This window comes from Puma concolor, chromosome B3, assembly GCF_028749965.1.
Source record: "Puma concolor isolate L17-30 chromosome B3, mPumCon1.1.hap2, whole genome shotgun sequence".
Lineage (NCBI taxonomy): Eukaryota > Metazoa > Chordata > Mammalia > Carnivora > Felidae > Puma > Puma concolor.
The window spans coordinates 39,788,420-39,798,338 of NC_141672.1; the positions used below are offsets into that span (position 1 = coordinate 39,788,420).

At 42.1% G+C, this 9,919-nt stretch overlaps 1 long non-coding RNA gene across 3 annotated transcripts in view; it reads right to left on the reverse strand.

Annotated features, from left to right (window-relative positions):
* The window catches only part of LOC147579919 (uncharacterized), a 32,959-nt gene extending 24,612 nt beyond the window's left edge, over nt 1-8,347 (reverse strand). Inside the window, exons 1-2 of one of the 3 annotated variants that reach the window (XR_015252320.1) lie at nt 7,987-8,347; nt 6,772-6,876 (exon numbers count right to left, since the gene is read on the reverse strand). This is a non-coding gene — a long non-coding RNA (uncharacterized LOC147579919). The remainder of the gene's footprint in view (nt 1-6,771; nt 6,877-7,986) is intronic. The other 2 variants (XR_015252319.1, XR_015252321.1) reach the window with 2 other exon arrangements.
* Nucleotides 8,348-9,919: the final 1,572 nt, after the last annotated feature.

The following is a 9,919-nucleotide window of genomic DNA, read 5'->3' on the forward strand; positions in this document are numbered from 1 at the left end:
CGCAACATTGGCTACATTGGCTTCAATGCTGTAGCATCATGAACAAAGCCAGAGTGCCTTTTAACTAAATAGTCAAGGAAGAATGAGGTCACTGTTCAACATAAATTCTGGGTTCACATTAAGAAGTATCAATGACTGTTATTAGCATTAAAGCTGGACAGGTCACTTAAAATAAATAAATAAATAAATAAGGCCCGAAGGATTATTACAGTAGGAAAGGATAGATGAAAGACTTGGAAAGAAGAAGAACGACTTTACCATAGCAAACATTTTTGTCTATGTATATTTTGCTTTTTAACATCTGCTCATTTTATTTTCCAAAAGGAATGCAATACCTGTAGCATTTAAGACCAAATGAAAACTTTTGAATGAATGACACAAGGCAAGGCCGGTGGCAGCTTTGGAAAACCAAACATCAACTAAACCAAGTGATGCTCTGGGGAAGGTACTTTTAATTAATAGATCAAGACCAGAAAATTATACTAAATGTCTCCAAGGTTCATTAAGATCTAGTTTGGCTGTGTTGGAGAAGTGAGCCTCAGATACAGAATGTATTACACCCTGAAAACATAGTAAATTCTCAGGGGTCCAGATTTGTGTCTCAGCTCCATGGGCAACACACTTAGCCACTTAGTTTATTGCTCTTAAAAAACACCCCCAAGGGTTGTTGAAATGCTGAAAAGCTTTCACAGCTGGTATTGGTTTGACAATTACCTCCTTGCAGGCTGTTTAGCTATTTGCAATGTTTTTGGCATAAATGTTTTTGGAGGATGCTTTTAGCCACTTTGAGGCTAAAATATATAGCAAACATAAGTTCCTACATCTGTTTTCTTGGCTGGATTGAAACTCAAAAAATTCATAGCTGGAAATTTATTTATTGACTACCTGATTTGGCCTCCAAAGTTTACAGATGAAGAAACTGTAGCTCAGAAGGGTTCTGTGATTTACAATCAGTTATGTGGCTATGAGTTTGGGTTTTGAAGTCAGGTTGAAGTGGGTTTGAATTCCAGGTCTGCTTTTTCTTAGTTGTGTGGCCTTGAGAAAATCATATAAACATGTTACAAGTCTCATTTGTAAAGTGGGGAAAGAAATATCACTGGCTCATAGGATTGTTGAAATAATTCATGGAAAGGGACTGGCACTGTGCCAAGCATATAGTAAGCACTCAATCAAATCTGAACTCTTATTAGTGCCAACAGGCACAGACCTATCCTACAAACACAAATCCCAGCCTGGCCTCCTAGCTCTGACCCTAAGACTCTTTCTACCACCCTTCCTCCCAGAGATACTAGATGGTAATTTGGGAGTTAAAAGACTACAAAAGAATATTTCAAATGATCAAGTGAGAAAAAAAAAAAAAAATACGGTACAGGTGCTATGACGACTCCAAGAAAATGTTTCTGAATTTACTGCCACTGGTCATACATTTGGGGTGAAACAAATGTCAATTGTTTTTGAAACATCCAGATAGCCATTTGAAGAATTAAAGTTACTCCAGATATCCAAAGAAATTTGCCTGTTACGATCCAGCAAGCACACAGATCTGTTTATATCATTCTCCCGTAACTAAAAAGCCAAACTCAATCCAGAGAGTTGAGATACGCAGGAAAAAATCAAAATGATTTTATGTGTTCATTTTCAGTTTTGAGGTCTGAGAACAGCATATGAATTACAAAACAGAATTAGGCTGCGCCTAAATTTACCTCCAAAGGTAAAAGGGTTAACTCTGGCTTGGATATTCACACATAAAATACCTGTGTCCAGCCCAACGCATTTCACAGTGTAAAACTTCAAGAAGCAACACATGAGAAGTCAGGCAACAGAATGACCGCCCCCGTCATTAGGGTTCCAGCGGCACAATTTATACACATTTTTAAAATAAATGTTTCAAATGTAGTTACAAACGATTGCTCAAGTGCTCCTCCTATTGTTCTGCCCCTGCCTCCAGACATCTGGAATCCTATTACTGCACAAGTGATTTCATTAGGTACACGGCCCAGGGGCAGTACATTAAGGAAAGATCATCAGCAAATTAATTTACAAACACTTTGAGAGAACAGACAATAATAAAAGAACAAGGCCGTCATGGAGATCCATTCTTTGTCTGAGCCTGCAAAGCCTGAGAGATGGTGAAGAAGTGATGGCTTTCACATATCTTCATTTTAACCACGTTTCCATTCTCTTCCCCACAACACCTTGATCAATAGACTGCAAAACCCGAGCTGAGATCCTCCTAGTAGATGTGCCTCTGTAGCCACAGACAAAAGAACAGTCTGATCAATGGGGAGACTAAGGTGGGGTCTAACCACTGATCAACGGCTGACTTGGGTACAAATCACGGGGCCCCGACTTCCGGTCCCTCACTGATTTCCCTTTGCGTGGCATTAGCCTGGCGTGAGCCTTAGAAAGTACATGTCCCTACCTAACTACCTAATGTTTTGCTAGTCGCAGAGCTAGAACACGTCCTTCCTTAAAGGCAACAACCATTTTTGTTTAGAAAGAGCTGTATCATCTGTCCCTGTTAGCTGCACTCTTCAGTCTTGCTACATGGCTTAAAATATCTCAACAGGATTTTCTAGTGCTGTGAAACAGCACTAGTTCAAATCCCAACTCTACAATTTATTTGCTTAGTGACTTTAACCTCACAGAGCCTGAGTTTCCTCATCAATTAAATGGAGGAACAATATCAAACTCACTGAGTTGTATGTGAATTAAGGGAGATGATATTTTAAAAGCACTTACTCAGCCAGGGCTTGTCACATTTCCACACATTTTCTACTCAATAAATTTTAGGTGTTGTGAGTGTAGTGATTTCATTTTTGAAATCATAAATATGTGTCCTATTAAGCAGTACCATGTTAAAGCAGGACATTTGTCCTCTCTTTTGTGTTGAGCACAGTAGCATGAAACATTCACAAGTGCGCTCAAGGAGGTAGATGGAAGCAACATTCAAGGCTGCAATACTGCTCCTTTTGTAGACCTTGAGTTTTGTGATAGCAATTTTCCATCAGTTTTGTCCCTTATAACCCCTTGCCTGGCACACTTCTAGATAATATATTCTATGGAGCAGAACTCAGTGGCAGTTTTTAGCTCAATGGAACAATCTGTTTCTACAGATTTATCACCCACTCCAAGCACAAGATTGACTTTGCTGGCAGTTTAGAATTACCAACAAGTTGTAGCTCCTGGCAAAGTTTCTTAGGAACTTCCAGGGATACTAACAAGAAAGAGAAGTTTCCCAAGACCAGAAGCAGTGTCTGGGACTGGATTCCACATCCCTCAGGATAGCCCCAAGTGTACATATGGAATAATAAATAAAACACCACCCTTCCACAGCCTATCTTGTTCTGCTGCTGATGACCTCTGAACCAAAGAGAGCATTATTACATGGCTGGTCATATCCCATTTCATAAGTTACCTTCATGAAGTTACCTTAGTTGCTGCACCAAAGCCTAATTTTTGCCATGATCTGGCCCTACTGACAGACACCAAGTGCAAGAAGTTCCATGGGTAAATTTAGTGATTTACCACCCCTCAGAAGTGCATTCTTTGTTTTAATTTTTTTAATGTTTATTTATTTTTGAGAGAAAAAGACAGAGAGCAAGCAGGGGAGGAGCAGAGAGAGAGAGAGAGAGAGAGGGAGACACAGAATCTGAAGCAGGCTCCAGGCTTGAGCTGTCAACACAGCCCGACAATGGGGCTCAAACCCACAAACCGCGAGATCATGACCTGAGCTAAAGTTGGATACTTAACTGACTGAGTCACCCAGGCACCCCCATTCCTTGTTTTAAAGGATGATGCTCCCTTTTACTACACCTTGGAAAGTGGGAATGAATCAGAAAGAAAATTGGCAAAGCACTCACATTGCTAGATATAGGTTCCAAGAAATATCTTACTGATGAGATGTCTCGGGAGATGTTATAACTTCCTTAGATACCCAGGTCTGTTGCTCAGAGAGGAGGGCTTTTCAATCCCCCATATGTGGACTGCATAGATCTTATGAAGAAATACTTAATCTATATCACCCTCATTCTCTTCCACTTCGATGCCACCACCATGTTTGAGTATATCGCCAACAACATTTAGCCAGGTACCCCAGAAGGGTTGTAGAAAAACATAAGATGGACTAATCATTAACTTTACTAAGAATATAGGACAATTTGTCCCAGAGTGGGGTGATTCTCTGCCTTCGCTTGTATTGCCTAATTTGTGTCACCACCCAGAGTTACGCTGGTGGTGAAATGTCCCTCATTCACAGGTTCCCTTTCTTCTAAAACTTTGGTGCTTCATTAAATTGAATTGTGTTCAACCCCAGCACTCTGCTTAAGTTAATAGCTAGATTTATGCCCCACATCAGATATGGGGAGACGAGCCACAGAGCAGTAAAGCAAATAGCCCATGCAGACAGAATAGACACTTGAGGCTCTTGAGCTGTGATTCTCTTTGCAACATCCCCAACTTTTCTTGATGTTTGTAGCCCATGCTTCCTTTCAATAATGGTTTTTAAAAGAATATCTACTCTGACACATCACCATAGGGGGGATTTCCCAGCTTCAAACCTGCCCCTCCTCCCCTTCTAAGCATCACTGATATTTAGAAGACTCTTGTATCCACCTGCCAAGAAGACTTTTTGCTGCACAGTATAAGATGAAAAAAAACTTTTTAGAAAAAATTCTAGTGATAAAGCTATATCATAATGCTGAACATAATACTAGCAAGCCTTTAGTCCTTTTTATTAATATCCCCTTATGACCCCCAGTGAGAAATATTGCAACAAACTAGATGGCTCTAGTTAGTCTGTTAACATAAATGTAATCAGGAAAAATTTTAGAAATACTTGTGTTAGCCCAAAAAGGGGAAATGTTAAAGTAATGTATTGACACTAGCTAAACAGACAACTTCTTAGAAAGATTGGGGGTGGGGGGGGGGGACTGACACGGAGCTGCTCCCCCCAGAATGGAAGGTGCACTTCTTCCTCAGTTTTAGTTGTGAATGCCTACGGTCAGTTTACCCCTCTGCTTCTGAAATATTATTTTATTTCACCTTTCTCTAGGTTTCTGAAGCATATTGCTTTGACAAATAGAGCAATCCAAACTGGTTATGCCTCAGCTTTAGAGCTATTGTAAGGGTGTCGGTGTTTTGACAGCTAAAGCCAGCTGGCATGAGTCCTCAGTGCAGAGCCCAGGGCTTTGGCATCTTGATCAAACCTTTCAACATTTCTCCATGTTTCAAAGCATCTTCTAAATCCCAGGAAAGCAACATGGCATAAAATTAAACATGGAATGTTCGTAGACACATAAACACTTCCAAATAGAATATATGAGGAGAAACTGAAATTGGAACATGGTTTCAGTTTTAACCTGCTTGATCTCAGCTTGATCTAAGCCTTATAGCCCGAATGACATCCCCCTTTTAGAACTCACTGTACGTACAAATACAGCTGGCATTCCCATCGACAAGAGTGACTATATCCTGAACTACAAAGCTGTGGAATTTTTTTTTACACTCTTCCTTAGGATCTACCAATAGCCCTAGAATTAAGCGTTTATATTATAATGATACCATTTGATTTAGTTTCATTTATTTAAAGCTAATTACCATGATAAAATTTTCTGATGAATGACTTCAAACAGATATGTTCATCAAAAGTGTACAGGATATATTCTGCACATTATACATTCAGGATAGAGTCAAAATTAAAATTGAAGAACCCTTTTCACTTGACCTTCTTGATTGCAATAGTGGTCTCAATGAAAGGGCAGGCCTTTTCATGTAAATTAAAGGGCACTGAATGATTTTAAACTCCTATGCATATTACATAAGAGATAGGATGTGTATAAATTACGAATGCACAAGACTAATGCATATGCATGAACCAATACTTGTGGCTTATTCAAACTTTCCTCAGATTGATAGCATGGCTAGAATTCTACATACATCTCATCGCAGATGACAGTAAATCTTATTGGTCTCCTTGGATTTGCTGCTTACCATAAAATATAGTAATTATAATGGAGAAAGGAAAAAGGTGTCGTGGTACTAAAGGCAAATGATAGTGTTAGTGGTCATCTTTAATGTTTAAAATTATCAAAGGTATTTCAATAAGTGACTATGGACACCAGTACTTTTAAAGTCTCATGATAATCATAAAAAACCTACAATTAGACCAGAATAAATTTTCAAACAGTTTCTAAATAAAACCGCTCAGTTATTTACTTTTACAAAGAGACGTAAAATGAGGGAAGAAATGCAGCCTGCTGTATTTTCATGAATTTGATTGCAATTTGCTAGGCCGGTTACCTACAGGAACTGTACGTGTGAAAGTTAAACACAGCACTGGAGAGCTTAGCACTCATTAAATGTATTCTGACTTGAAAATTTGGTTTCAGATGCTTAATACTCCTAAGTTTCTATCCTCATGACCTTAGTGCAAATTAAATTTAAAAAAATCACCAAGATCTCCTTTTGCGACTTGGAGACTCCTTTTCATTTCTTTCATTCAGACATGCACCAGTTTGCTCATAGGGCTTCCGCTTGACATGCTCCCCAAGGCAGGCTACCTAATTTGGCCCACCCTATTCACTTGGGTCTTAGGAAAATCTGCCAGCCCACAAATGTCCTCTCTACGGAAAACCTTTATCGACGTTTACCCAGCAACCATCTATATAAACAACCCCTTATATTGATCTTGTGAGTTATGGTAATGCTACATTAGCATTTATTTCTTTGGATACATATTTAAACAGTAATTTCTTTTAAGCTAGTGATTACCTGGTAAAGCTGAATCAATCTGAAAAGTGTATTTCTAGGACAGCTTCAGAAAATCCCCTTTGCACAGCGAGCATTTCTCACAGCCTCTGGCTCATGAATGGCAACCTGAGATTGTGAAACAACGGAGACAGATGCAAAATAACATGGGGAGAGCCAGGACTGCGCTGCTTTGAACTGGTTATCAAGTCAGGAGAACGCATGCAGCAGGGGGACACTACGAAAGATGTTCAAGGTGGAGCTGTTCTGGACCAGATGGATTAACTAGATTAACCTTCAAGCACATACCATTACTTTCGTGCTCTCCAGATTTAATTTTAAACAGAAGGAGTCTTAGCTATCCTAAGAAATTTGGAAAAAAGTGAATAACCAATTTCTCCAATTATTTACTGGCAGATTATTTGGGGGATGTTATCGGTAGGTTGATTTTCTTTTGAAATCGGGGTCAGATGTACTTAATTTGTTTTTAAATGCCAGATGTTGTATAATTTCAAGATACATTCTCTCTAAAGTTACAATCCATCAGTTAACTCAAAACAGCAACTCAATCATTCTCTGCACTACACACGATTTCTCGCAAGATTTGAAATAGCCAAATGGTACTTCTTCTTTGAAGATAGTTTTTCTTTAAAGGGCCATGTTTAACTGCACCTTTTCTACATGGATGTATGCTTACAGATCTCATCATCTTCTATATTTAGAGAGATGAGCTTTCCAAAGGAAGATAGGCAGCCAATGAGGAGGATCCCATCAAAAGAGAGGTGAGTTACTATGGTTACTTTTCAGGAGATTGAGTAACAGTGAACGGCTGCTCCCGGCCAAATGGACCCTTTCCAGAGCAGGACCTAAAAAGATTGTTGCTCTCCATACGTGTTGATTCAATTAGTCCATGCTGCACGATGGCATTTTAGCCTTAACCGCAGGCTTAGTGCTCCCCGTTCTCCTCGCCACACACACGAGCAGCGAAGTCAAAGGAAAAACACGGAGGGCTGAAAACTTCCGAACACAAACCTAGTATCGATGGGCAGGGGAATCCTCAAGAACCAATTCCATGATTTTTAAAATATGAAGCCAGGTAATTCGGGACCACCACCTGGCCGCTTTTCAATGACCGGGAGCGGAGTAGGATCCCAGAACAGTCCCTATCCTCACCCTCAAGGAAACGGGTCTTTTCTGAGCCTCAGAGAAAGGCACATGGCTGGATGAGTCCAGACGTACCTTGCGAGCTGGGTCCACTGGCCAGGAGATCGGCGCATGCACCTGTTTCGTAGGTTCGCGGGGTTCGGCGCTCCCTCCCGCTCTTGCGGCGCTGTCACTCTTCACTCGAGCGCTGACAGCAACGGCGGCGGCGGCAGCGCGACAGCGACAGCGGCAGCAGCGGCAACTGCAGCTCGGCGGGCAGCCCTGGCTCCTGCAGGTCCGTCCCTCCAGTCTCTGAAGCGCCTCTCGCCTCCGGCTCCGGGTTCGGAACGCGAGGCGGGCGCGCAGCTGTTCTCCGCTCGCATTGGACCAGAGGGAGCAGATGTTACCCGGTTGCTAGGAGCGTTGCTAGGAGGCGATGACGCCCCTCTACAGCTCAGGAGCAACTTTCCTGTAGGTCGGATGCGCTGGCGGGGGCTGCTGGGAGCTAGATTTGAGAACAGGAACGAGGAAGCGCAGCGAACAAAGAGTCCCAAACGGGGGGGTGGGGGGTGGGGGGTCCTTTCCTTGCCGACGTTGGGTCCTGAAAGGCTGGGGAGCTGCGGGTCGGTGAGAGCCGCAGCTCTGCGCTTGGGCCTTGGGGCCCTGCTTCCGAGGGCCTGGGCAGGTGATGGGGGCCGCTCTTCCCCAGGCAGGTCACTCGGTGCAGGCCACAGCTGGGTGTCGCCCGAGGTGATCAGGCTTGGGAATGGGAGTGGGCGGTGCTTTCAGTGGCTGAGGAAGCAGCATAAGTTGGTGCCTTTAAAACACGAGGCCCACCGGCATGCTCTGCACCCTGGGGCAGGACCCTGGCAATGGGAGAGATGGAGGAGTATGTGTACGGCCTGGGGTGAGGGGTGTGGGATGGGGAGTATAATAGGAACTTGTGCCTTCTGGGCTCTCCTCCCCAGCGTGTTGCAGTTTGTGTCTTCAGGTTTGAACAGTTGATAGATTTTGAATCTAATCCATGAAAATCAGACCAGAGTCTCATTCCTTATAGCACTGGCTATGACTGCCTACTGGTACTGTGCCAAGGATTTCAGAAAAAATGACCCTGTGGTCTCAGATATTCCCTTTATGAGTTAGAAAGTCTTCATTTTTGTTCCAATGGCTAATTAAAACCTCAGGCTAATTTGTAAGCTTCTTTAAAGCTTCTTTTCTATACAAAAGAGAAGATACCTTTCACAAAGGAGACTGGAGAAGGTATTCATGTTTCAGTCATTTACACTTTAGTATAAGTTCACCCAAAGGATTGATTGTATCATCTCTGATAGTGCACTCAAGGTAAGCTTTTTCTTTTCTTTCTTTCTTTCTTTCTTTTTTTTTAATCATGGCTTTTTGTTGTTGTTGCTGTTTTTCAATGGAGTTGTTATTCTTCGGTCAGGGAGGGATGATGAGGTCAAAGTGGACAAATTCAGGTAGCCAGTGAGCCAAATTAAAGAAGGGAAAATGACAAATGCAGTAGAAAAAGTTTTCCCAAAGCAGAGAGGCAATCCCTCAGAGAAGGAATCTCATTGAAGAAGGATATATACCACTTCCCTGACTCCCTATAGGGTCAGGCCAGGGCCTGGAAGGAAGAGAGCACCACTTGGGAATCAATTAAAAAGAAAAGTTGCTGTATTCAGAGCCAGGACAGGGCTGCTGTGCAGTGTCATGTTGACTTCTGCAATGGCAGATATTTTGCAAGGCTGAAGGGGCTACACAAAGTGGCCCTACAAATCTCATTGGCCCTGCTTCCTCAGGCACCCATTACCAACTGAACACCTATGACCAAACTTAGAGTTAACAATCCGTTAGCCCAAAGATTTGAAAAGCCAATCACCTTGCGCTAATGATGAACCTGACTATAGGAATCCCACAGCGATGTAGATCAAATCATCACAGGTGCCCTTTAAATATCTTACAATTCTATTTGCCAGTTACACCTCAAGGTCCAGTCACACTAGTTTTCTTGTTCCCTTGAATGAGGAAG